The 27,613-nt window shown below is 39.9% G+C and overlaps 1 protein-coding gene across 7 annotated transcripts in view; it reads right to left on the reverse strand.

Annotated features, from left to right (window-relative positions):
- The window catches only part of LYST (lysosomal trafficking regulator), a 248,660-nt gene extending 229,419 nt beyond the window's left edge, over nt 1–19,241 (reverse strand). For 4 of the 7 annotated variants that reach the window (XM_077168415.1, XM_077168417.1, XM_077168414.1 and 1 more), the window contains exon 1: nt 5,608–5,760. The gene's annotated coding sequence lies outside the window, so the exon portion shown is untranslated. Of the gene's footprint in view, nt 1–5,607; nt 5,783–18,826 lie in introns of those variants that run through there. The other 3 variants (XM_077168413.1, XM_077168412.1, XM_077168411.1) reach the window with 3 other exon arrangements.
- Nucleotides 19,242–27,613: the final 8,372 nt, after the last annotated feature.

The raw sequence follows: 27,613 nt of genomic DNA on the forward strand, positions 1-27,613 counted from the left end.
CTCATATACACACTTGAATCTAGGCCAGGAAGACAAGTCAGTAATTTCTTATTTCCCAAGGTGACTTGTGGACCAACATTATCCAATTTTATCCACTTTTTAAGTCTATTCTATAGCTTTATTTATAGTTGTCACCTACTGACCTTTGAGTCATTCACATGTACAGAGAACTCTGGTATATGACTCCTGTCTTCCTCTCCATACAAGATCTGTTATTCTGGGGGCTTCACTATCCATAAGGACAAGTAATCCCAACACGCTAAACATGGAGCTTTTTGACTTCCTCTTCTTCAAAGACCCCTAGCTTAGTAGAAGCCCAGCATGGTTTAGCAGTTGGGCCTAAAGGCTTTGGAGCTAGAAAGACTCAGGTACTTCCTAGCTGGATGGCTGGATAAATCACTTAACATCACTGAGCCCCTGTTTCCTCATTTGTAAAATGGAGATATGATATGTACCTTACAGGATAGTGTAAAAAATAAGTATGATAATCTAGGGAAAGTATTTAATATAGTGACTAGTATATAGCATTCAATAAATAAATGTTAGCTTTTATTAGTATTATCATTGTTGTAATCAGCACTGTTAATTTTGACCATCCATTATGGTATGTCATACTTTGTATGACATATGCCATCACTTCCAATTCCAGAACCTTAAATTTAGGACTCTCATATTACATGTACCTATTTTTCCATCTCTAGTACTCCTTTACTTCCATTAATCCTGTCCCTTATTCAATAAGCTTCTTCACCCTTGTCCACATTTCTCAGCCCCTCCTCCCCCATTTGGCTTCCTTCCTCAGTCAAGCAGGATCCCTAAGGTTCTGCCCTTTAGTTAGCAAGAGCACTGCCACCCTCAATTCCTTGACCTCCCCCACTCTCCAACCCCTTCTCCACCCCTACCAAGTCTTCTATCATATCTTCCCTTTCCATTCCCATCCAGGTTCAGTTTAACCATTTATTTCCTCCTCATTTATGGGGTGGGGGTGGGGGGATGGAAGTTAGGGTGGACACAACTGAAGAAAAATGCTCAATCATTCTCATTGGCCTCTTTATATATTTGTGATTTCCAGGCTCAGGAAGGTGTACATCAGTATTCAGCAATTAGGTCATTTGTCCCCATTCAAGTCCCTTTTCCAGTCACAAGTGTGATTATTCTCCTTCCCTGATCATACACCAACCTATGTTCATCTTTCTCATTCTCAACAGGGAATCTTGATTCACAGAGAAAAGAGATGTCATCCAGGATATTTATCTATATCTAATCCCTATTTTCCTTCCTTTTTTAAAAAGGAAGACGTATCACCACTCTTCTTCAAGGTAACCCCTTCACCTGTACTCTTGTTCTCATTCCTTTCACTTCCTCTGAGATTATGCTTGATTCTTTTCTTTCTCTTTTAACTTCTTTTTCCTTCCTCTTCAAATGGCTTATTTCCCTCAGTCCACTAAAGTGTCCTTGACTCCTTAATCCTTAAAGAAAAATAAACAAAACTTCCCACTGATCACATTTCCCCATTGAAGCATCTACCTACTGTTCTTCCTCATTAACAAAAGTATTTGAAAGAATAGTTTATATTTACTGCATGAAGAAGTTTTTTCTTTGGTTCAGATGTCTCCTGATCTCCAGACTTACATACATATTTTTAAAATTTAATTATATCCTATTCAGTTCCAACAGAAAAAATAAAACAGCTAATTCCATCAAACTGAAATTAACTGATGAATTTCATGCCTCCAATTCTACTCCTCTAGCCATTCTTTTAAAATTAAGATGTACTATCAGTATGACTATTCATTCAGATGATCTAAATTCTCAAGGCCCACTTTGATTCCTCCCTCTCCTGTACCCCATATCCAAGTAAGTTTTTTCTAAAATCTCTCATATTTGCCCCCTTCTTGCCTTCCCCAGGACTGCCTCATCTTACACTATTCCACAGAGCCGTTGTAAGGGTTAAATGAACACATAAATGGAAACACACTCTGTTAGTGGCGAAGTACTATACAAAGATTGTTTGATATTTTTCTACCTTTGGCAAAGTGTTAAGAAGTTAGTCTGATATGACGTGGTCTGAGAAGAACAACTGAAAGTCTCAGTAATCAGTGCTCTCTTAATATTCACGAATCATCTGTTTGGTAATCTGGTCTATAATATTTCTAGGAATTAGGCAATGTCAAGATTTTCAATGCATAGTTACTGGGCTTCACTCACTCCTGGTACCCCCACCCCACCCACATCCTTTTTAGCCAAATATGCAAATCATCAGATTTCTGACAAAATAATTTTTCTTCTATCCTCTTTACTTTTACTACAAGTGGTAGCAGTTCTATAAACATTTCTAAGTATGTGTATTACCCTCCCTATCATTAATCTATTTCTGAAATCTTCCACTCAAAGTGGTTAGCAGTATCTCCTCACCCATCTTGGGTTTTAATTTTTCAAAGAATCACATTTGAATGGAATAATGACTGGCCTTTTGGAAAATTATTTCTGATTCCTTTATTGATTGATTAAAATGATCACATTTTGAACATTACTCTTTCATGTTATTAGGAAAGATGTTTCCGTTTTATCCCCCCTCCCAATTGTTACACCTGGAAAGTATTCAAAATTTCCAAATGTATCAGACCTCTCTCAATTACCAGAAAACAAGGCCAGGGGAGTTAAGAGATATAAGGACAAACCCTGGTGAGGAGTAGCAATGAAAGAAAGTAACATCAAAGAGAATATAGAATCCCCATCAATATCAAGATCAGTATATAATGAGTTATTAACCGGACAAATTTTTATATAATTTCAGGATATATTTAGGTTGAAATTTCATCTTAAAATATTAGCTCATTACCTGGTTTCTTAATGTATAGGGTAGACTTTAAATTCCAGGACCCAGATATATATATATATATATATATTGGCACAGGCAGGCTCCAGGAATTGAACCTGGGTCTCTGGCATGGGAGGTGAGAATTCTGCCACTGAGCCACTGTTGTACCACCCCGAGATATACAGATAGATAGACAGATTTTTTTTTTTGGCATGGCAGGCACCAGGAATTGAACCTGGATCTCCAGCACACAGGCGAGAACTCTGCCTGCTGAGCCACCGTGGCCCTCCCCCCAGATGTATTTTTGATCCAAGTTTTAAGGGTCAAATTCTATTGTTCCAAATATTGTATAATTTGATTAAAAATATTTCCAACATGAGATGGTCCATTTATTTCAAGTCATCTTTAGTGAAACAAAAGAATTAGGATAATCCCTGTGTATTATTGACTTAAAAGCATTAAAAATGCAGGACATTTCCATTGCAATCTTGCAAATGGCACATATGATAACAACAAGATTTCTGAGGATTAAAAAAATTATTGAACTTAAGACAGGCATCTAAACATAACCCAGAAAAAGATTAATCATATGAAGGTGTTCAAATTAAATACAGCAACAGACTAAAAACATACTCTGATATTCTGGATAATTTGACTCTCTCCCCAACTGAAACTAACAAACAAGTTCTGAGAGCAAGCAAATAAAAAATTTAAAACTACATTGGGGAAAAGAATAACAGCTGGTTCAAAAGAGATAAAAAGAAAATGAACAGAGAAAGCAAAAGACAACAACAAAAAAAAACTTGGCAGTTTATGCATGAAAACATTAAGCCCATGGTGCAGTGAGGGTAATATAAAAAATTCTTCAATACATAGTCTACTATTAAAAATCTCCACTTGGATATCTAATTTCTTTAACTTCTAACTCCTTATCAAATGTGCGCCTTTCACAAACCTCACTTTAGCAAATCTCTACCCCATCTTTCTACTTGCTCAGGATAAAAATCTTGGTGTGCTTTCTATCTCCTGTTGACTCTATCCTCAACTTTTCCAGAAATAAAACATCTCTCACACCTCCATCAATATCACTCTGGATCCAAGTTACATCATCTCTGGCCTGGATTACTGCAAGAGACCCTTAACTGTTATCCCTTCTTCTGCTGTTGCCTAACCTCCACACCCCCAAAAACAAAATCTATTCTCCATCCAGCCACCAGTAACCTTCTTTTTTAAAAGTGTGATTATATCACTTCTCTATTAGAAACTTTCTAATTGCTCCCCTTCTCACTCTAGAAGCCCATGTCCTTACAAAGGCCTAAAAGGCCTTACACAATCTGATCCCCACCTACCCACTACTTTTTCCTTTACAGACCTTTAACCATCTGACAGAGTACATATGTTATTTTTTGTTTATTATCTGAAGTCATTCACTGGAATGCATGCTCCAAGGAGAAGAGGATATTTATCTTACTAGAAAAGTATCTGACACACAATGGGTGCTCAATAAATATGTATTAAATTAGTGAGCATACACATAATTCTATAGTTTTCAAAGTAATTTACTTTCTTATAAACTAAATTATAGTAATTCATTTTCTTCTTATGACCCCTCTTCTCCAAATGTCCAATCTTTACAGTAATACTATGGATGACAGCAATCAGTTAGAGAAAAAGTTGGTGGCTACAGACAAAGCTCTTTAAAATAGATAACTTCTATTAACTGACTACAACCATAAAAGGAAAGCTTAGAGTCAACATCTTTATTAGCTTAAGGTTTCAGGGTGTGGAAGTTTAAAGTAACCGAGCAGAATGGCCACAAATCATCAGGAAGAAAAGCCCATTTCAGTGTATCCTATCAACCTGTTCAACACACCCTGAGGAAAATGTGAAATGAATTCAATCAAGGAAACACTGGCCCAAATTCAACATGATCGTATTCAACGCAAAAGTCACCTTCCTTTAAATCTCCTATCTGCTTAAAGCAATTCCCACCAACTATCAAGCGTCACAGGGCGTTTTTGGTCTGCTGATCCCATAGGTTAACCTGGCATGAATCAGGGCTGGGAAGCGTTTCTAAAAGCAGATTTTATCAGGCTCCATTAGGAGCTTATCCCTTCAACCACTTAACAACTTCTTGGCATTCACTCTGGTACTGGGGTCTTTCTGGGTCATTTTCTATATAGTTTAATCCCACCAGAGGCCAAGGGGGCATTTCAGCCAATGCTCTAATGATGCCAGGACAGACAGCAGATGTCCCAGGGGATCCCTTGGAGACAGTCTTTCGCCCAGGCAAAGGGTGGCCCCAAGCAGGAGGAACATAAAGCGCGAAGGCGAAGGGAGGAGATGACAACTGGGCGAGCATTGCGGGGCAAGGGCGCCGGGAGCGACCCGCAGGGTGGTGGCGCGGAAACTGTCAACTCCGGTCTTCAACCTCCCAGTCTGGGCCCAGCCAGGGATGGAGGGAGTGCGCGGCTCCGGCTCAACCCCCACCCAAAGCACGGAATATATAATATAAAGATAGCTAATCGCCGCCAGCCTGCTCAACCTCCTCCCACCGCGCGCCAGGAAATAAAGTTAGTGCCCGGGTGGCGGCGCGTGGCCAAAGCAATCGTCCGGAGGGAACCGGGGCGGAGCTCCCGCAAGCTGCCCAGCTGCTGTCAAAGGCAGCTCCAAAGCCGCGGGAGAGGAAGCCCCAGGCCGGAGCGTCGGACTGGATCCTCCCGTCTCCCTCAGCCCAGCGGCCCCGACCCCCATCCCGGGCTGACAGCCACCACCTCCCAAACTACCTTCCCTCCAGGCCACACATAGGGTCCGGAACCTGAAGCCTCGTACAGGCATCGCCAGCGTCCAGATGCCGCCTCTACCTGCTCCGCAGCAGCCGTAGCCGCTGCCTCACGCTCCTTCACCGAGGGAATCAGTCGTCGCCGCTGTTGCCGCCGCCGCCGCCGCCGCCGCCGCCGCCGCGCGCTCCCCTCCCCCGCCCCCTCCGGTAACCCGGGAAACCGGGAACACCACCTACTCCCTCCCCTCGATCGGACCCAAACCCACTCGCCCGCGCGTGCGCGCCTGGCCCCGCCTCTCGCGTCCCTCGCCCCGCCCTCTCGCTGGGAGGGCTGGGCCGCCGTCGCAGGCGTGACGCATGGAGTCGCCGAGCCAATGGGGAAGGGAGGAGGGCCGGCAGAGACTTCTCAGCACCCGGAGACGCGTCGGGTGTTCTCCGCGCTCGAGAGAGGTGTGTCCCGCATCCTGACGAATTCTCGGTCCTCGACGTAGTGAGCTGCGTCAGTCCCGGGGAAGAGCGAGCCCCAGTTTGGAAGGCATTAAAAACATGCTCAAAACCAATGCAAATTGTTGTGCTGTTCTACTGATGTAGAACGAGAGAATGAGGGTAGAAGAAATATGGGAAGGGGTCGAGAGGAAGGGCATGGGTTACCCACAAAGAATACCAAGCCTACTTCTGGGGCCTGGAAAAAGTCATACTGAGAAGGCCATGGTAGACCTCTTTAAAGAAATGTAAAAGAGGTCTGCAAAGCTACTGTGGAATTAATTCCGTGCAGGTCTGTTTTCTGACTTAGCGCACTTCAAATATTTGTGTACAAAGTGCATTGTCAGTTTTACATGCCTCTTCAGAGGGTGACGCCGTAGCTTAAATACAGTATGTTTTAGCTGCATCACAAACAGCTGGGTCCTGCTGCTGCAGGCAGTTGGCATTTTAAGTAACACCCCTCCTCAACGCCGTCACTGTGACAGGCCTCGCGAAGAAAGGTCAGCAGGAGTGGGAAAGGAGCTTGACTTTGAGGTCTGAGGGTCGAGATTCAAGTCCCACTGAACAGCAAAAACTGTAAGCAAATAGTTTACAAATTGACAGGAATTGCTTTAGAATCAATAACTCCCTAATTCTGGTAAAGGGATCGAGAAATAGAAATAATTCAGAATATTATGTCCTTAAACTAATTAAATGCAACTCTAATCCCTCAGACTTCCAACTGATCAAGTGATAAGCAAAATAAACAGTTGTCCATTAATGTGGTTTGAAGGAGCTGGGGCTGGGGGGGCAGTTTTCGCACTTAAAAATAGCTCCCCATTGGCCTCTGAAGTTCAGCCATTAGTACTTCATAACTTCGGGCAGAGGTTGCTCACTTCTGCTGGCAATCTTTTAAATACTCCGAGGATGGGTATCATATTAAGTTCCTAACATTTTAAGTAAAGAGGAAACTCACTCATTTAACATATAATGAACACCTATTATGTGGGGAACGCTGTGCTAGAGGCTGGAAATACTTTGGTAAACTTCTTGAACTCAGAAAGGAAGAGGAAACCAAACTGGACTTGTTTCACAATTTTCCCTAAAGCTGAAACTACTCTTATTTATTTATCAACTTTCTCAAAATGACCTCCCTTTTTTTAAATGTAAAAAGGAAATCACACGGTGCAATAGGACTAGATACAAAAACTCAAAAATGGACAGTACAATAATACCTAATTGTAAAGTAATCATGTTAAAATACTGAACGAAGCTGCATCCGAGCTATAGGTTTTTGTTTTGTTTTGTTATGTTTGTTTTGTTCTTATTATTATTACTTTTATTTTTTTTCTCTATATTAACATTCTATATCTTTTTCTGTTATAATGCTAGTTCTTCTAAACCGATGCAAATGTACTAAGAAACGATGATCATGCATCTATGTGATGATGTTAAGAATTACTGATTGCATATGTAGAATGGTATGACGTCAAAAAAAAAAAAAATGGTCAGCACAATACTGCCTAATTGTAATGTAATTATCTTGGAACGCTGAATGAAGCTGCATCTGATCTATAGTTTTTTGTTTGTTTGTTTGTTTTGTTTTTTTTTCTCTTATATATTTTTGTACTTTTTATTTTTATTTGTGTTTTCTCTCTGTGTTATCACTTTATTTCTTTTTCTGTTGTAGTGCTATTTCTTTCTCTAAATCGATGCATATGTACTGAGAAATGATGACCATACACCTATGTGATGATATTAAGAATTACTGATTGCATATGTAGAATGGATTGATTTCTATTGTTGTGTTAGTTAATTTTTTTAATTAAAAAAAAAAAAGTAGAAAAAAAAAAAAAAAAAAAAGGAAATCACAGAAATGTTAATCAACAAGCCAGTTTCTGTTTACCTTGAATGGAAGATAATGGATGATCATGATTTCATTAAAACAAAAGAGAATGAGACTGACTTAATATAACAATGGTACATAATTAGCCCTCAAAATATGATTTATTTGTAAAAGGCACAAAGTGAAGTTATTTGTAAATATTCTTTTCTCTATATAACTGAGTCTTAAAGTATTTTAATAAGTATTTTAACCAAACTACTACAGTAATGACCTTGTTCAAGAGTTTCTTAGAACAGAAGTATTAAATATACATATTAGATAAAACTTTGTTTAAAAGATGTCAAATGAACACACACAAAAAGAATGTGTAAACGAGAACACATTAGAGGAAAGAATAAAGAGAAAGTGTAGGTACATAGAAGGAGGCCCTGCTTGTGTATATATCACTCACTGAAAACTTTGTAAATGGGAAATTCTCCAGATAATTTGACTATAAAATTAAACTCTGAAATGAGGTTTTTAAATATATATATAAAGACACACATAATGTAAATGTACACAATTTCTCATTTAATTTTCCTCAAAATACCTTAAAATAATCATCTCATGACTATATGCATATGTAAATCAGGTCATGTCACACCATTGCTCAAAATCCTGAAATGGCTCCACTTTTCACTCAGTAAAAGCCGAAGTCCTTATAATGGCCCACAAAGCTCTATACCATCTGCCTTTAATTAAGTCTTATGACTTGTATTGTACTTACTTTTAAGTACAAAAGCAGTACTCTTTGTTCAGGATGTATCCTGAGTGTTCAAAGTGTGCCTGGCACGTAGTAAGCACTCAGTTTAAATGTTTGTTGAATGAATGGTTAAATTAAGAAAATTTTGTTTAAAAGTCATATAAAAATCCAAATAGTAAGTTCATCGTAATTGTGAAAACTCTGTTGCCTACTGCAATGCAGAAAGAATTGGATTTGTGAAGAAGTGGTTGAAGGAATATAGACAGGACTATGATTTCAATAACAGTAATGTGATTAAACTTACATTCATGCTTCACATTTGACTACAGACCAAGTAATTGCTGTACTAAAAAATTATAGGTGTATACATTTAGTTTTGGAGGGATTTACTTTTTTTTATTAGAATATATATATGTATCTTTTAAAAATGTGCTTTTAAATAGGCACCTTGAAACTCTGAGGCAGTCAAATCATAATTAATTCTCCATTACATCCACTTTTTTACAAAATTCATCAGATTAGGTTTTAATAAGGTTCTATTATCTAATTTTCTTAATCACCGATGTCATTTTTTATCCAAAAAAAAAGTATAATTCACTCAAAAACTCTTGTCATTGCACTAAAAGACTTGTAAACATCAAAAATTATTATATGAGATGATCTTTCAACCAACTAAAAGTGTCAAAATGACTCAGATATCCCCTCTTTGGTGTGGAAACTCATGCTGAGTGTGTCTTAGTGACCTACTTTTACAAACAGGGAAGATTGTACTTGTGGGCAACTGTCATTAATTCTCATAGTTTCTTTTTTCTTTTTAAATTTTGAATAATGTTGCTGCTTAGTACAGAACATATATGCTGTAGTAATGAAAACATTAGACAAATAAACAGAGAATGAAAGTCATCTATTATCTCATCCCAGAGATAATAGTAACTATTATTATCTTGATGTTTGATGTTTTAGTGTATTTATGTATATAAAGTTACAGTTGTTTTTATCACCATCACCATAACTGAGCAAAGACAGATTTAGTTCATTGTCATGCATAGTTCTTAGCCAAGTGCCTTATTGCCATTTCTCCTTATTTTAGTAGTTAATATTTGTCTGTCTTAATTTCTGATATATTTCTATGGTCAACAAGTTTCTGATTAACTTTTGGCCGTAAAAAACACATTTGCTATTTATTTTGGAAGAGCAAGCTAAGTCTCTCTTACACAATAGACCCGCTAAGAAGTGAAAGGAAAGTAGGAAACGTTATGGTAAAAAAATGCAGGTTTGCTATCCATTCCTGTTTACAAAGCCAAAAGCCCAGGGGACCAGAACAGATTAAAAATTACAACCTTCTAAAGCTCACAGTAGCTTATTCAAGAGACAAGAAAAACCAAGTGGGTTCAAACTGACAGCAGGTTCATAGAACAGAATATCACTTAACAAGTTCAAAGCAAGAATTGGAAAGAGCTAGTTAGCTTCAAGCAGAGGAACAGCTTATTATGTGTTTTACTTTATATTCACAGATAAGTATTTCACTACCATTAAAAAAAACTTATATAAAAAGATTGAGATCTATAATTTCTCTTTAATTTCATATACACAACAATTTTTTGCCATTTCATAAAAAATGTCTCTACCTCTGCCTAATACCATACACAGAAGCCACTGGTAAGATTGATTGACTCATTATTTCAGGCCTTTCATATAATACTGAGTATTTTCTGTGTACCTGGTAATGGTCTAGAATTTGGGATCCAAAGGTAGGTGAAAGATATTCCAGGTCTACTGGGACTCCAGACGGGGCAATAGGCAATGACAGTAGAGGGTCACAATAGTTGCAGCAGCATTTTGCACAGCATTCTCCAGAGCACTGTGGTGACCTCCAACCCACAGGCTGGTATCAGAAAAGGCTTTTGGGAAATCTGACTCTGGACTTGAGACTTAAAGACTCAGAAGGCTTTGGATTTCTAATTCTTCCTAAATGTTTTTGGTGTCCACAGTCTTGGACAAATTTTAAGAAATAAGATCAAAGTTGTGAGTTTTTCACAAAGCTTAGTTTATTCAATGCAAAAGACTATCCTTTATTCTTAAACTATGTCCTCTGTCCATGTTTGGAATTTAAATAACCTTCTTTTTGTGATAGAGCAATAATAACCATGCATGTGTTCAGTGTCCTTCCTTGAGCGATTAATTGGCAATAAAGGGTTGGTCCCTGAAAGGGTTTGTTCTATTGTTGATGTTTGATGTGGTTTTTCGGTGTTTTATTTGTTTTGATTTTTACTTTTTTTAAAGAGGTTTATAAAATCCTGGATCCAGGAACTACTGACAGCTAGACCAGAATGGGCTGGGAAGGGTATCCTGAGCGCACGCTCCTCCAGGTGTGGGCCACTGCGACAGTATCAGAGTCACCCGGGAGCTTATGAGAACTGCAGAATCTCAGGGCACGCCCCAAATTTACTGAATCAGACTCGGCATTTTAACAAGATCCCTAGGTGATTTACATATACACTAAAGTTATCAGGCTCTGCTCAAGGAGGGGGAAGTAAAGAAGGGTGAGAGAATCATGGCGGCTTGAAGAGCCTTTCCAAAGTAGAGTAAAGGCAGTATGTCAGGGTGGGAGAGAGTAGCCTCTGAAAGGAAGGCAGGAGGGTGGATAAAGATAACATGTTCTTATTTCATAACTTTAATAACAGCTTTACTGACTCTCCAGAGTGACTGGTGGATAGTCTGTTTTAACAAGAACCAGAACACCAAAAGACAAAATCTACTCTGAACTAGAGTTGCTGCCACTTCTCATCCACTGAAGGAACCCTGTCCCACTCAACTGTTTTGATGTCTCAGGTATCTACCTGCTGCACCTTAATAAGAACTACACTTAATGTACAAAAGGCACAGTTTTGTCTGATGAAAACTTGGCTGATCTTTCCCTGGTCCCTTGGGGATAGCCTCTGAATCTTTGGAATTTCCTGTGATAGGAGTATCTTTTGTTATTTATAGTGGGCCCAAGAGCACAGTTGAATAATTTATACTAACAAGTTGACACAAGGTTGGGGTTTTAAGCCACATCATATCAGTCAAACCTCCCCAACATCTGGGGAAGGGTGGGAATGGAACTGGAGGGTGAGTTCAACCATAAGCACATTGATTCCATCAATTATGCCTAAATGATGAAACCCCATAAATAATAAGGTCATCCAAAGCAAGGAGAGATTCAATGATTGATAACATATAATTATTGAATATCAAAATGCATCCTGGAAGGGTGACATGTGGAAAGGAGATGAAAGCTTCCCATTTCAGATCTTCCCAGACCGCGCCCCACTATGTGTCTTGCTTTTGTCATCTTCTGATTTATATCCTTTTCTGCCATGGTAAAACTATAATAATAAGTATAATGCTTTCCTGAGTTCTGCGAATCTTTCTAGCAAATTATCAAACCTGAGGGGGTGGTGGGAGCCTCCTGAATTTATACTAGTTGGTCAGAAGTGAGGGTGACACTGGGAACCCTCAGACTTGCAGCTGGTGCCAGAAGGACAGTGTTGCAGTAGAGAGAGCTCTCAACCTGAGGAGTCTGGCGTAACTCCGGTGTAATGGATTGAATCACGTGTCACACAAAGACAGGATCAAGTCCTAAACCCTCAGTCCTGGGGCCATGAACCCAATTGCAAACAGGATCATTGAAGGTGTTACTAAGGTGGGGCCAACCTGTATCAGGGTGGTCCTTAATGTTCAATATGGCCGGAGTCTTTGTAAGTAGAGGAAATTTGGATACAGTAAGGGGAATAGAGAGAAGAAGACAGAAGGCCATATGACAGAAGTAGAGAGTTATGGATTGCCAGGAAGCCACCATCAGAATGCTACAGATTTCAGAAAAAGCATGATCCTGCCAACATCTCAATTTTGAACTTCTAGCCTCTAAATCGGTGAGACAATGAATTCCTGTTGTTTCAGTCAACCGGTCTGTGATATTTGTTACAGCAGCTCTGGCAGACAAAGACATTGAGGTAGAGTCAGAACCATATTATAGTTGAAGTTACTGAAGTCACAACAGGTATTTATGAATTAGGATTTAAGTAAAATAAGCTTTTTTTTTTCTTTTATCTACAATTATGGAGTAAATTGTATCCCCTCAAATAGACATGTTCAAATCTTAATCCCTGGTCCTGTGACTAGATCCTTTTAAATTGCATCTTTGACAATGTTATTAGTTAAAATGAGGCCAAACTGGATTAAACTATGGGTCCTAATCCAGTAAGACTGGTGGTTTTATAAGGAGAAGAATTTGAGCACAGACAGAGAGAGAGCAAAGGAGGGAGAGAAGGCTATGTGATTGAGTTATGCCACCATAAGCCAAAGAACACCACGGATTGCTGGCCGCCCACTAGAAGCCAAGAGAGAGGCGTGAATCATCAGGGCCATGATTCTTCCCTGTAAGAGGGAGCGTGGCCCTGATGACACCTTGATTTGGGGCTTTTAGCCTACAGAATCTCAAGACAATAAATTTCCATTGTTTAAGCCAGCTAGCTAGTCTGGGGTAATTTGTTATAGCTGCCCTGGCAAACTGAGACATTTGCTAAAAGAGAAAGAATATCCCAACTAAGTGGGGCAGACAAGCCAGAGCACAATCTAGGATAGTCTTTCCTAACTTTCCCGTATCCTATGGTATTATTATTCTTTTTTTATTTGTGCCCCCAAATACACTGCAAATTTATTCAATTTTGGGAACCGTATTTCCTCTTTTTGTGTTTCCAGGTACCTGAGGTAGTAGCTGCTCAGTAAATGTTTTGAAAACACTGAGGAAGAAGATACAGAAGAATACACGTAGCTGAATGACTTCACTAGGACCTAGTTACGTGGCCAACAGTTGTTAGAGGACATGTGCCTCCTTACACTTTTGGAGATTTTATTTAATTCCTGTTTTTTGTTGGATGGATCAGAATATTTCATTTCTGTGTGTATTATGAAGTGGCATCCTGTTTGTTAGTAAAGTGCAATTTCATGTAAAGACAATTTTTTATGTAAAAATTATATAATAAGGGGGTGCAAGGGTAGTTCAGCGGTAGAATTCTTGCCTGCCATGCGGAATACCTGGGTTTGATTCCCGGTCCATGCATTTCCCCCAAAACAAACATAAGCAAAACACACAAAGGGAAAAATAAACAAACAACAAAATTTAACAAACCGTGCTTCAATAACAGGATACTCACATGGAAAAAGAATGAAATGTGATCCCACCATATAGCATACAAAAAAAAGTTATATAATGGTTTTCCTGGCTCACTGTGTAAACTATTTTAAAAGGTATAGAACTGACATATATTTGCTTAAGCTATGCTTACCTCTGCAATTCAGATGGTCAGAGCTGCTAGGGTCCTGGCTGGGCAGCCACTCCAAGAATAGACTTACCCAAGTGACTGAAGAGCCATCTTAGGAAAGCTCTCATTCTAAGGTACCCTGACACTTGGGTTGTGGACAGGGAGGAGTGATTGTGAGTACTACATGGTGCCTGTCATTCAGACTACCTCCCTGCCACCTTCCTAGATACTTCTAAGTAATGGGCAAAGGAATCTAAGAGTAAAAACTGAAAGGTCTATTTTCACTAAAATTTCGGTGGGATCTCTGGTCCCAAGAGGCACTGCCTTGGTATGCATATAACCAAGTGGCCCCCCCAGACAAAACAGGGTGGTGTTCCTTCCTCTTGAGTGGGGAAGTGGCTGAGTTCTGCTATGCGGCCGGGGGTGGGGAGTGCAGGAAGTGGGGGTAGAAGGCAGGGGGAGGCACTGTAGCCCCCCAACCTTGCTGGAGAGAGAAGACACTCATTTCATCAGATGTTTGCCTCGACCTTAGAGTGAAGTAAAAACCCTTCTCCCTGCCCAGCTTCTTGCTGTCATTCTAGCAATCCAGAAAATATGAGAATCCATGCAAACATGGAATTCATCTGGTAAACTATTTATCTATGATCAACTTGTGGGGTTTTTTTCAAATACAGTTATTCCATGAGTAAAATTCTGAGCCAGTTTTATCATTTAGCAATATAGATTCAGCCAGACGTGTGTCTTACATAGAATAAAATGCACAGTCTGTTTGGAAGTAACAATATCAGACATGGAAGAGAGGTCCAAATATTGGACTAGTAATATTGGAACAAATGCAGATATTAACTAGGAAAACCTATCACTGAAATATAAAATATGGAAGATGGTGAGATACATGTAATGAAGTACAAGTATGGAAATCTAACTGAAGTAAACAGTTGTTCTAGGTAAGATATTTTAAAATAACTTTGTAAATTATAAAAAGCCTTAAGTAAGTAAGGTACGTAAAATATATGTACCTTTTAACAACTTAATCACCTGGAATTTTATCCATATATATATTTGTATAAATCACAAGTTACGGTAGTTTATTTAGGAAAACCCCAAGACAAACATCCTGGGAGCAGGTGAGCTCCTCCTTCAACTGGATGAGGACAACGGGCCAGGAGACTATTTTGGCAAAATGCCTTCCATCCCAAGGCAAAAAGGTAGTGGTGTTCTTTTCCAGAAATTAAAAACATCAGCCAAGAGTTTGAGGTCACCAAATCAAAGTAATAGAAGGCCAGGAAATGTATTAGAAAGCACAGTCATGGCACCTCTCACCCCTCAGGATAACCTTTCCTGACTTGTTTCCTGCCAAACCTATAGCTCCATTTCTGGAACTCAGCTGTTGATTCATAATCAGGTCTCATAAGAGAGCACGAGTTTCCTGATGGGATGCAGGCAACACTATTTATGGGCAGCTGTGCCTGTGTTAATTGTTGGAAACCCTGAGTCTCCACACAGGACTCTGTCTAGGTGGCAGCTTGCCACTTAGCTTTGCATCTCTACTGAATTGAGTGCTTCACATGGGGAAGGCTGCTAGCAGGTTGGGTCTTCCACCCACCATGGCTAGTTCGTACTAAAGAAAAATGGTATTAGAGCATTCCTCACTGGGTGATAATGCATTTAAGGTTATGTGCATGTTTCCCGAAATCCGATAAATTCAAATGAGGCATAATAAATGTTCTTTGAAAAGAAGACATCCTTTTTCAGTCACTGGGGACTGTTCAGCAATGGAGAAACATATGGTGGGAAACAGATGAGTGTCAACAATTATTTACCTCAAGTGCTGCTGAGTGGCACCCCAGGTGCCACCTCTGATTACTGGCTCCTTAGCCAGAAGCCTGAGAATAAGAAAGACGTCATTGAAAGGGAAAGAGAACAGAGGAAAAACGTTTTCCTCCAAATGGATAGCCCGTTGTTTTAACACAATTCATCTTATTCATCTTTTCCCCTCCAATTAGAAATGCCATGTTTCTTACATATGGAATACATTTCTATTTTCCAGGCTGTTTCTGAACTCTCTAGAATACAGAAACACAGATTCATAAATTACAACCCTGAAAATGTATCTTAATTTTCAAAAGAGGAAACCACTCTCTCAATATTTTAAGATGTCAACTGTTAAAGGTATAGAACTGTGCCTTCTCTATCTGGTATTTACAAGTGATTGGTCGTATCACCTAAATTCTATATGTCTTCCAAACATGATTTTTCCCCCAACCACGTCCTCAATTTTAGGGAGAAAAGAAGGAGGAATGAAGGAAGAAGAATACATACCACTCAATATTAATTTATCAGCTTATGTGGGAAAAAACACCCAGTAGGCTTGCCTTCCCTTCTGGGGAATCAATAGCACAGCTATTTTGAAAATGTAACATGTAAAGGTAATTTTACTGATTGGTCAGTTCTTCTACGTCAAGGAAGCCATGTTGATTTATTCCTCAATAAACATGTTATAATTCGGCACCAGCAGCTTTGAGTTCCCTCTTAATCAACAACTACTCTAAACACATCTTTGCCACACCCAAAACATTCTGCAGTCAGAACTAATCATGGCAAGTAGGTTTGAGTATTTATTGTTCCTACAGGTTTTCATTAAAACTCACGTCAAGATTTAACATCTCTTCTCACCAAGGATATCTTTTCTCTTCTTGGCTCAGGGTTTTCTTTCTCTGTGCCTATTCCTTATTTATGAAAAACTGTCTCTTCAACTGTCACCAATTTTTAAATCCCACCAGCAACCTTCAAATGTCCCTAGTATTCTGCCTCGTCCTCAAAGATTTTCTCACTCAAATGGGAATGATCAAGTATTGCTGCATTTAATCCTTTAAGGAGTCCCATTACCTTCTTCTGAAAGAATCCAATTTACTGACATTTAGGTCTACAAAAGGGCCCTGGCATGGCATGGGGCGCTGGTCATTATGATAATTCAGATGAGACCTTTATCTGAGGCTATAGAATGTCTTTATTTGGATTATTTTATTCTCCTGAATGTTGGGAGATTTGTGTTATTTTACTGATGATAAGACTAGGGCCTAGGCAATTAAGTTACTTACTGTAAATAATGAGCAGGGCAGGGCTGGAACTTGGATTTCTTAACTCCAAATTCCGAAGTAGATCAGAACAAGATGATAATTACAAAGCAAAACTGCCCAATTTGATTTCTTGAAAGGATTTTATTCTTTGAAGCATTTTACCAGAGTCTAATTTTAAAGTGTTATAGTGCTGTCACGTTTCAACTGGTTTGCAACTTCTTCTATATAGAAAACATGGTTTTATGCAAGGAGGAGTCAAATGTTCTTTGCAGAGTCTTTGCTATGCTTTAATTATCTAACATTACTCTAAGAGAATTTGTATATGGCTACTTTGCCTCATTACAGATGCATGTTTAACATGCACAATTGCCTTTGAGGCAAAAGAATTGGAGACAGAACAATTAACTTTGCTTTAGGAGTAGGGAAATCAGGAAGGCTTGGGGAAAGGGAATCAGGAAGGCTTCCCAGAGGAGAAAGCTTGGTTTTGGAAGATGAGGAGGGGTTTGATAGGCAGGACAAGAGAAAAGGGTATACTGAGCTGAGAGAATAGCATAAGAAGGCAAGAAGACAATTACAAGGTCTGTAATATTCAAGGAACAGCAAATAATTTGGGTGGCTATGGCACTGGGTGCTTACAGGTAAAATGACAGGAAATAAAGTACAATGGCAGAGGGGCAGAACTTGGAGGCTCCTCTGTGCCATACAAGAAGTTTGTGCTTTTTTCTGTAGGCACTAGGAAGACACTGAAGTCCTTTAAGCTGAGGACATAACCAGACCTGTAATTTAGAAAGAGAATTTTGGCAGTTGTGTGAAGAATGGATAGGAGGAGAAAGAGATGAGAGGGGAGGGACACTGGTATGGTGACTATTGTGATAGCCCAAGGGAGAGATGATGAGTTAAGAGAAAATGAGAATGGAGAGAGGTGTTTAGGATGATAGCCAACAAGAGGTGGGAAGAATGCTCTTTGGCTTGGGTCTGGAAGGATAGAGGTATCCTTTCATACTCTCCTGGGTCTCCCAGCCAGGCCAAACCACCCAAGCTTTCCAGTCTTACTGTCCACATGAAGATTGCTCAAGATCTTTCTCCATACCTTGACCTTTCTTGGGCTTGTTCTTATCTCCCTGACTTCCATACTGTTCTCAGCACCAGCACAACCCTCATTTGTCAGGCATTCTGACTCCTAGCTTTCTGGAACTTGAATCTAGTCCAGTTTTTCCCTTCTTCTTCTTCTCCTCCAGTCATTTTCATAGTCATCCCTTCAACTCCTGTCCCCAGGTTGGTGCTTCCTCCCTCTACCTCCTTGGCCAGTCTTTACCCTCCAAGATAGGGGAAAGCAGAGACTGCAGATGATCTTTACCAAAGATCAGGAATATAGCAGTGGCTGAAGTGTTAGGGAGGGCTAGCAGTGAGAGGTGAAAGAGAGAGAATGAATGAGCGCATTTTGGATAAGCTGAGTTGTGCCTTGTCTAATAACATCCCACATAAGCCCTAGGCAGACAATCTCATTTTACTGACATCCAAGAATCAAATAAGGGTCTTTGGCTCACCCTGTTCCAGAGGAGTATCACCATTGTCCTTTTGCAAATATCCTCACCTAAGGTTTCTCCATTGTACATGACCACTATCTGAAGAGGTGCTGCAGGAGCCAGCTCCTGAGTACCCCAGAGCCGCCAGCAATCCATCTTTCTCAGTGCTTCTCAGGCTCTCAGCCTCTAACAAGCCTGTGCACCGATGTTCCCCACACTCTCTACTGGCACTGGGAAGTAACAAAAAACTCTTTGACGTACCTACACTGTGATTCCCTCTCCCGGTGAGCAAGAAAGTCTTCCCTTTGGTAGCCACTCTGTGGGCATCTTCATGCAGGCTATTTAGCAATCATCTGCCCAGTTAGCTGCAATGAAACTGGTATCTTCCATGCTGTTAGGTAAGCTTGATCATTTGTTTGCTGTTAACTCCTGGCTTGTGTTCAGCAGACTTTGGGTCGGATTAGTCTTCTGGCAGTGCAGAAACATGCACAGGTGAGTCAAGCAGCCTGAAACCTCATTGAATAGCAAAGGCTAATTCTGCTGCACTTTCTGATGTCACCAGAGAATGAGACAGGAGCAGATGGTGAAAGCAATAGCTTCATGCACTGCAAGAACCTCAGAACAAATCTTTCCCATGTAAAAATGGATAACCTGCTGAGAGAAGCAAACACATCAATCTCTGGCATGCCAACTGCTCTTATCAAAACCAAATAGTCATTGGAAAACGGCTTCTTACAAGCCCTATGCTGCTTTTTCACTCAGTGATAGAGTTAGGCAATCTCTGTGTCACCAGAAAAAGTGAGTGACCATCTCTCCCTCTGGCTCTTTGGAAGGTTGCCATGCTTTGCTCACACGGGAAATTTGGCAAAACAAGTCCAATTCCTTTGCAGAATAAGCTGCAGCAAGGACTTTCAGTTAGTGATTTCCTGGTGGATCCTGAGTCATAGCTCCCTGACTGTTCCGCAGAGAGGGGAGGGCCTAAGTTTGTCCCTGTGAGGATCAGCATTACTCTTGATTTCAGAGTTCTGCAGTCCTTACAGGACAACTGAACTAGAAACCAGAATGTGAGTCCTGAGGCTCACCATTGCCACCAACCATCGGGCAGCAAATCTTCACCAAACTCAGAGGGCAGTTTTTTGCCCTTTCTTTGTGCTGAAGTCTGCCTCTCTCTCCTTTTTTCTGCTCTTGTTTCTTTTTTTAATATTTGGTTTTAAAATGCTGTCTTCTTTTTAATTCCATACCTATTATGGATTTCTGACTTAAAATTTTATTGACAAATTCATGTGTACGTATAAAAGTAATAAAAAGCTACTTTTGTGATGAAAATGTTTTGGCGATAGTGGTGATGGTTGTACAACATATAGTTAATGCAACTGAACTGAACCATTATAAATAGTCAAAATGTCAAATTTTATGTCGTATACATTTTACCACAGTAAAATTTAACACACACACACATACAGAGAAATTGGAAAGATTTTTTAAAGTTACTTTTTATTGAGCATTTATGCCATACCCTACACTAGCACTTTGCAAATATTACTGTATTTGACCCTAACGAATTCTGGCAGATAGATATTTTTATTCCCATTTTACAGATAATGAATCTGAGACTTGCCCACAGTCACACTGCAGATAATGGTGGACTCTGTGCTTCAACCCAGACCCATTTAAATCCCAATTTCAAGCTCTTAACTATTCAGGTTGATTGTGTGTGTGTACACATGTGTGCATAAAACATTTATGTATGTGTACAAATAGAGTACATAGAAGGTGACCAGTAAATATTTGTTTAATGACTATTATATATATATTGCTCAGAACATTCGGGGTTATTACAGGACTTAGAAATTGATGCTAATCATGTTATATTCTGGGCACAGATTATAGTTAAAAAGATTCAGGCTGTAACATTATGCTGGAGCCTAGAACAATGGCTATTTTAGTGAACACTAGTGAATGGCGATCGTAATGAGAATATACTACCTCACTGTAATGGGTCTCGGTTTCTATGTCTGGTTCAACTCTAAGGGACCTAGCACAGTCTTTATCAGTTAGTTCTTCAAAAAAAAATAAATACATTAGCATATATTATGTACATGGATATATTAGGCTCTCATAAATATGTTTTGAATAAGTGGTGATTGCAAGCCTTGCTTGTACTATCACTATTTGCCGTATCTCTAACTCTCCCAGCCACATCAGTGAAATGAGCGCATGTTTAACTGTATTTACTGCCTTCCTATCAGCCATAGTGTAACTTAGTGACACACACCCAAAGGTTGCAAGGGTCAAAAGTACCGAGAGAAAGTTCTTTATCATTCCAACATGAAAACTGGCAGAACGTTGTGGATAATAAAACCACTGTCAATGTATACCTCTAGGGAGGGGGAGAAAAGCTCTTTATTTTGAAATGTTAATTAGTTGTTTCACATTGTAACACATGAAAAAGTCCCTGATGTATTTTTAAAGCCTGTGAAGATGTAACATCACCAAGTGCTACTTGTACTTACCATGATGCTGTCTGCCTCACTTGGTTTTACCACAGTCAGATCACTTATGGTAGCTAGATGCACTGAATTTAATATTTTCCTTCTAAAAGCTTTTTAGGGGGAAACATACTGTGAACCTATTATGAACTTAGAGACCCTTGTTAGTCAATAAGATGCAAATGACTCGTTTGGAAGAGAATACCTTTTATGGGCTGTTATCTGTAGTAATTTGAAACTGTATACACTCCAGAAAATCAAGTTTTTAAAGCGAATCCACTCCTGCGGGTGTGGACCTATCGTAAGTAGGACCGTTTGATGAAGTTACTTCAGTTACGGTGTGGCCCAGAGTAGCGCTTAACCTCTCGCTAGAGTGCTTTCTAAGAGAATGAAATTTAGACAAAAAGAGAAAAAGCCACAGAAGCAAGAAGTTGAAAGCAAAGAAACAGGGAAGAGGAGGGAGAGACTAGCAGACGCTGCCACGTGCCTTTTCATGTGACTGCAGGCAGCCTGTCTTTCAGAAGTATCAGCCAATGATACCTTGATTTGGATATTTTTCTCAGCCTAAAAACTGTAAGCTTGTAAACTAACAAATTTCCATTGTTAAAGTCAACACATTTTATAGTTTCTGTTTTTAGCAGCTTAGTAAACTAAAACACTATCATTCAGTTAAACATTCTTCTAACAGAGTGGTACCAAGTGGCTTGAAAAAGTTGATCCAGGTTCCTAAATGCTTGATTTACATTCTCAAACTAGAAGAATCAATGTGACAGTGCACCTCTCTTAGAGGTCTTCATTTACCAGTCTGTTATGATAAATACCACACAGTAGATTAGCTTAAATAATGGGAATTTATTATCTTCCAGTTCTGAGGCTAGAGGAAATCCAAAATCAAGGTATCAGCAAGGCTTGCTTTCTCCTGGAGTTTAGCATTCTGGTGCTGGCTGCTGGTAATCCTTGGGGTTCCTTGGCTTGAATGCCTGCTTCTAGTCACATGGCTACATCCTTTCCTTTATCTTGTGGGTTCTTGCTGACTTCTGGATTCTCCTTCCAGCTTTCTCTGACTACGTCTGAATTTTTCCTGCTCATACAGGACCCCAGCAATCTGCATTAAGGACCAACCTCATTTAGTTGAAGCTCACCTTAACGAAAATTACATCTTCAGGAGATCTTATTTACAGTGGGTCCGTATCCACAGGAATGAAGATTAAGATTGTTCAAGAACATGTCTAAATTAGGGTTCATAGTTCAATCTACCATGAGGACTTTGGAAAATCAGTAGCCTTCCTGATTTTACCACATAAACAGACTATTTAGTACAACACACAATAAACTAAATTTTCCCTGAAATACTTCCAACTCAAAAACTCTGTGTAATTCAATTATTCTATAACCGTAATGTTCTAAATAGGGCTCAGGTTTTTGTGAAAGAGTTAATTAACTTCCTAAAGGTGTGGTACTCTTCTAGTTTAGAATCTATATCCTTCCTACTTCTGAAAGAGCATGAGATAGTCTTCAAAATTAAACATAATTTTAAAAAATAGGGTAATTTAAGATTTAAGCCATAATAGGGATTCTGTTAAATGGAGTCAATATAACTAATTACCTGAGGTGAGCTGATTATTATAGCTCATTTTCTAGCTCCAGAATTGGCCTAGATTCCTCACAACCAAGGCAAGAATAATGGGTAATATTGTTTGGAATAAAAGAAGTATGTTTTTATTTTTCATCTAATTAAAAACAATGATAAATTTGCCCAAATTTTATTTGGCATTAAATTCAAGGAGGAAAAAACCACTTGTACTCTAAAGAGTTATTGTATTTCTTTAAAAATGTCAATGTATAAACATAAAACAGATGAAATACGATGCTCTGTTTTTAGGTTATCTACTATTATTAAAGGTGAAAGGATGTAGATATCTTCCCAAGGCTTCAGTTTATTTCCATGCTGTTATGTGTTGAGAGATTAGTTGGATCTGAAAGACGTAATTGCTACCCTGCCAAGGTGGCCTGTATTGCACTGATTTTATTAGCCTCCCTCACACTAAGGAACGTTTACAAGCTGAGGTATGAGGTTGGGAGACACCCAAACTGAACACACTGAATGGCAGGGTAAGGACCCAGAAAAATCCTGAAGGGTCAAAGAGATAAGATGATTCTAACACAGCGAAATTTCATAGAGAGAAACAGAAGGCCCTGCAGTTGAGTCCAAAATATCAATAAGTTGAGTCAAGAATAGGAGAAAGATGTTTTTCAGCATCCATGGAAACATTGTTCAGGGTTTTGTGTGATCATTGGGGTTTTCATCCACCCTCCTTCCACCTGCCAAAAAAAGAGAAGAAACAGGGGACTTGCGTGTTTATCCTTGGGGTGAATCCTCTGCGGGGGGTTGTGGCTATTATTAATTGTGAGCACAGGCCACCTGGTTTCCATTTAGCCTCAGGCTTTATCACTTTTGACTGTCTCACTAGAGACCTGGTTTACTCATGTGCATTACCTGCCCTGCCCATGCAGCCTTTTGAATTGCTGTGATTTGTTATAATGGTGGTGCTAGACCCTCTGTAGGCCATGCGGTCTGGACATTAGGGAGGGTACTTCATTGATTCCAGGACACCACTCTTTTAAGTATTCACAGAAATAAACTCAATTCAGAGAAGGCCCCAGGTAAAGAGTCTCAATATCCCATTTAGAGGAACAGTTAAACGCAGTGGACCACCTTCTCTGAAAGATAAGAGGATAGATGGGGACAAGGAAATGCCCTTCAAAGGTCAGACGACTTTCACACAACAGAGGAATTCCAGTTACGTGTGTGGCCGCAAGAGGGAAAGTCCAACCGGGGAGACTTTCCTGGGAGTGTTTCAGTACTGGGGGGTAAAGCTACACACTGCTAATGCAGAGGGGAGCAGAAGGCATCAGAGGAGTGGCTATGGTAGGACTCACTTTCAGATTCCACCAACTTTGAGGTTCTAAAGAATGTCTTTCCAAGGAGTCCTGGTTTCAGATTTGTGAAACCACCATCCTTCCTCCCCAGCCCCTGGAATCCTTTCTTACTATAAAAAGTGGGACACGGTTACTCAGTGTCCAAACATGAACACTGAGCTGTGGCATTGTCCCAGTTGTGTTCCAGATAGTAAGTATGGTAGAATTTTTAGGTTAGCCCTGGGGATGGAAAGTTCTTCCAGGTCCTTCCATGCCTTTACAGTTATTTGTATCTATTTATTTATGTATTTTTGCATGTGCAGGCACCAGAAATGTAACCCGGGTGTCCGGCATGGCAAGCAAGAACTCTGCCTGCTGAGCCACCACGACCCTACCCGCTCCCCCCCACCCCACCCCCACACAAGCCTTTAGAAAGAACTGTACAGTGAGCTTTTTCTTTGCACATTGAACCATGTGTCTGTGCCCCTCTGCTCTGTGCTAGGAGCCCTTCCATCTTCCCATCACTGCTAGAACGTTGCCCTGGAAACCCCAATTCCAACAAATTCCACACCCCCATTCTGATGTCAAGCCACTCACTAAGTTGCTAAAGTTGCTGCTTCACCATTCAACTTGTTTTCCCTCCTCCTTGGTTACTTCCTTCCTTCATACTGAAAACACTTTAATCCTGCATGGGCTACTTGGTGGAGTCCATTGTTGGAAAGGTTCAGAAGTAAGTACAATGTGGTATGGTAAGTTTTGTAATGAATGTGCAGAGGAGAAAAAAAGATTATAATGTCCTGTTAAGAGGGGAGTCCAGAAAAGCTCAAAGCAGCCAGTATTTATTTATGGCTAATTAAAAAAAATTATTGTGAAATATTGTGTATGTAATTAGTGATAATAGCTAATGTATATTGAGCACTATCCCACTTGGTTTGCATGAATTAATGCATTTAAGCCTCAGGATGAGCCTAAGAGGCAGATACTATTAGCACCCCTATGTTTGTGATGAGAACATTTAGGCATGGAGAAGTTAAGTAACTGTCATTTCACACAGTTGTAGAAGGGTAGAGCCAGAATTTGAACCTGTCTCCAGGACCTCCTTCATAACCCTACACTATACTTTCTCTTGTAAATGGCCAGGAAGTTATTGCCAGGGAGTTAAATCAAATCTTAATATGTTGCCATAATTTCTTCAGACTTTAGGAAAATAAAACATCATGGATATGCTAAATGCAACATGGTATCAGATCCTGGGAAAGAAAAACGAGAAAAGACAATTGGGAAAGAATTGGTGAAATCTGAATAAAATCTATCATTGAGTTAGTTGTGTTGGAACAAGGTTAACTTCCTAGAGTTGATAATTGTGCAACGGCTACGTCGGCTGTTAACATTAGGGAAAGTGGGTGAAGAGTGTATAGCAATTCTCTGTACTATCCTTGCAATTTTTTCCTGCAAATCTCAAAGTATTCGAAATGAAAAGTTTATTTAAAAAACCAGCAACAACTTTATGGATATAAAATCACTTCAATATCTTTCTCTGGGCCCCTTCCCCGGAGGTAATCATCATCCTGAGTGTGATGGTTGCCATTCAAAGGGCCTGACACACCATCAGTATATTAAAGAGTTAGCCAACCATCTCACAAAGAACATCAACCAGTGGCATCCCCGTACCCCATAATGTCGACGCCCCTTCTCAACATGAAGAAGTTAGAATGGTCATTATCCAAATATTCCTAAAGATTGGGAAAAGGATCAAATGAGAGGGAAGAGTTGTAACAGCGGAGATAGGACTTAACAAATGATTGCGACTACTAAATCCCTATATTGATATTTTTTGTTACTCTTTAGTATATTAGAACAGCTAGAAGAAAATAACTGAAACTGGCGAACTGTAACCCATACCATATCTTGAAATTTGCTCTATAATTACTTTTTAACTATACTTTGATATCTGCACGTTATATTTCACAATAAAAAAATATTAGCCAAGAGTAACATCATTCAAAAGAGGACTTCTTAAGGCCTTTGGGGCTTCAGTGAGAGTCAGGTGTGGGGGCTTCCTGGAAACTCTGCCCCTTCTTTGGGTAGCTTGAAGCCCTCCCCTTGCTTGGCCCACTTTCACCTTCAGCCACAGGCTTGGTCCCACTGCCAACTTCATCAAAGAGGCCACCTGTAAGCCACTGCCAACCCCCCTCTGTAGCTCCCTTCATTCAACCCTCCCTCCTGTGAAGAACTGGCACCACATTCCTCTGAGCTCAAAGACAAAGACCTCTGACGGTTCCAGTCTCTCTTATAGTCTGAGGCTCAGCTATTTAGATATTTTCTATGGGAGAGATAACATGGCATGTCTTCAGTGGTAGAGCGCCCATGGAAAGCCCAGTAAGCTCTAAAGGTACTCAGCACTCAAGCTGTGTCTCTAGTATGAAACCCCACCTGCAGGACCCTGCACTGGACGAGCTGAGAGTTTCTTTTCTACTTCAGAGGACTGAGGTGTTTCTCAATGTCTAAATGTCACCAGAAGGGTGACAGCTCTGAGACCTTACTCACTGCTTATCTAAAGACCACCCCACCCCATCCTCCAGTGTTCACTTATAAAAAGGCAACTGTGAGGATAGAGGTTCTCAAAGAGGACGCACAGAAAGCCTAGCAGGGAGGCTGGGGGGGAAAGTCTGGGATGCCGAAGGCAGGCTCAGCAAGGCTGACCCAACCCACAGAAAGAGCAAGAAAGGGGCGGTGCCCTTGAGTATGTCCTGCCAGAGTTTCTGGGAAAATTAATAGGCTTATCTTTCATCCATTGACCTGCAGATGCATTTCTTTTCTAAGGAAAATCAGATCCTCCAGGTTTTGGATTCTTGAGGGGTAGGCGTGAGAAAGCAAACCCTGAATTTCCATTGTGCAGCACAGCAACTGCCAGATTTGGAGCGTGAGAGACACTAGATGTGAACATGTTTTTTTTCTAAAATTAACAACAACAAAAAAGGGGAATAAACACAGAAAGGGAAGTAGGAAGGAGGAGGGGAGGGATAGTTCAGACTGGGCCCTACTGTTACCTTCCCTCAGCTTTTAGAGTCACCCAACTCAAACCTGTAAGACAAGCATACTTGTGTTAGTGCTAAAGTAAACATTTGAAGTGATATGTTCTTGTTTTCTGTAATTCCCCTAATTTCTTTAGACATTACTATGAGGTGTACTGGGTTGTGAAATTTATTTCATAATACAGACACCTAGAATTACCATATTTTAAAGAAGGAAGGATTTTTATAGATCTTTTACTGAAACATCATGACTATATAATATATAAAGCTAAATTCTACTTTCCTGAAAGAAAACTCACAGTTTTGTTAACAATTCTGACCATCGTTGTTTATGTCTCCAGGTAAGAAGAAATTCCTTTCTCACTTAGGCAGCGATGTGTGGTCAAAAGAGTCATGGATTGGAAGGCAGAAGACCTCAGTTCTACCCCGTCCTGCTGCTAACCAGTTAGTTGACAGTAAACCTCAATTTCCTCATCCTTGAAATGAGAAGTGAAACTCCTGTGTATGATGGCTGAGAGGCTGTCATCAATGATAACCAAGCCAGGGAGAAAAGTGGAGATATGCAATTATAAAACCCACATTACAGTATTCACACACATATACTG

Source organism: Tamandua tetradactyla, chromosome 7 (assembly GCF_023851605.1).
Source record: "Tamandua tetradactyla isolate mTamTet1 chromosome 7, mTamTet1.pri, whole genome shotgun sequence".
Classification (NCBI taxonomy): domain Eukaryota; kingdom Metazoa; phylum Chordata; class Mammalia; order Pilosa; family Myrmecophagidae; genus Tamandua; species Tamandua tetradactyla.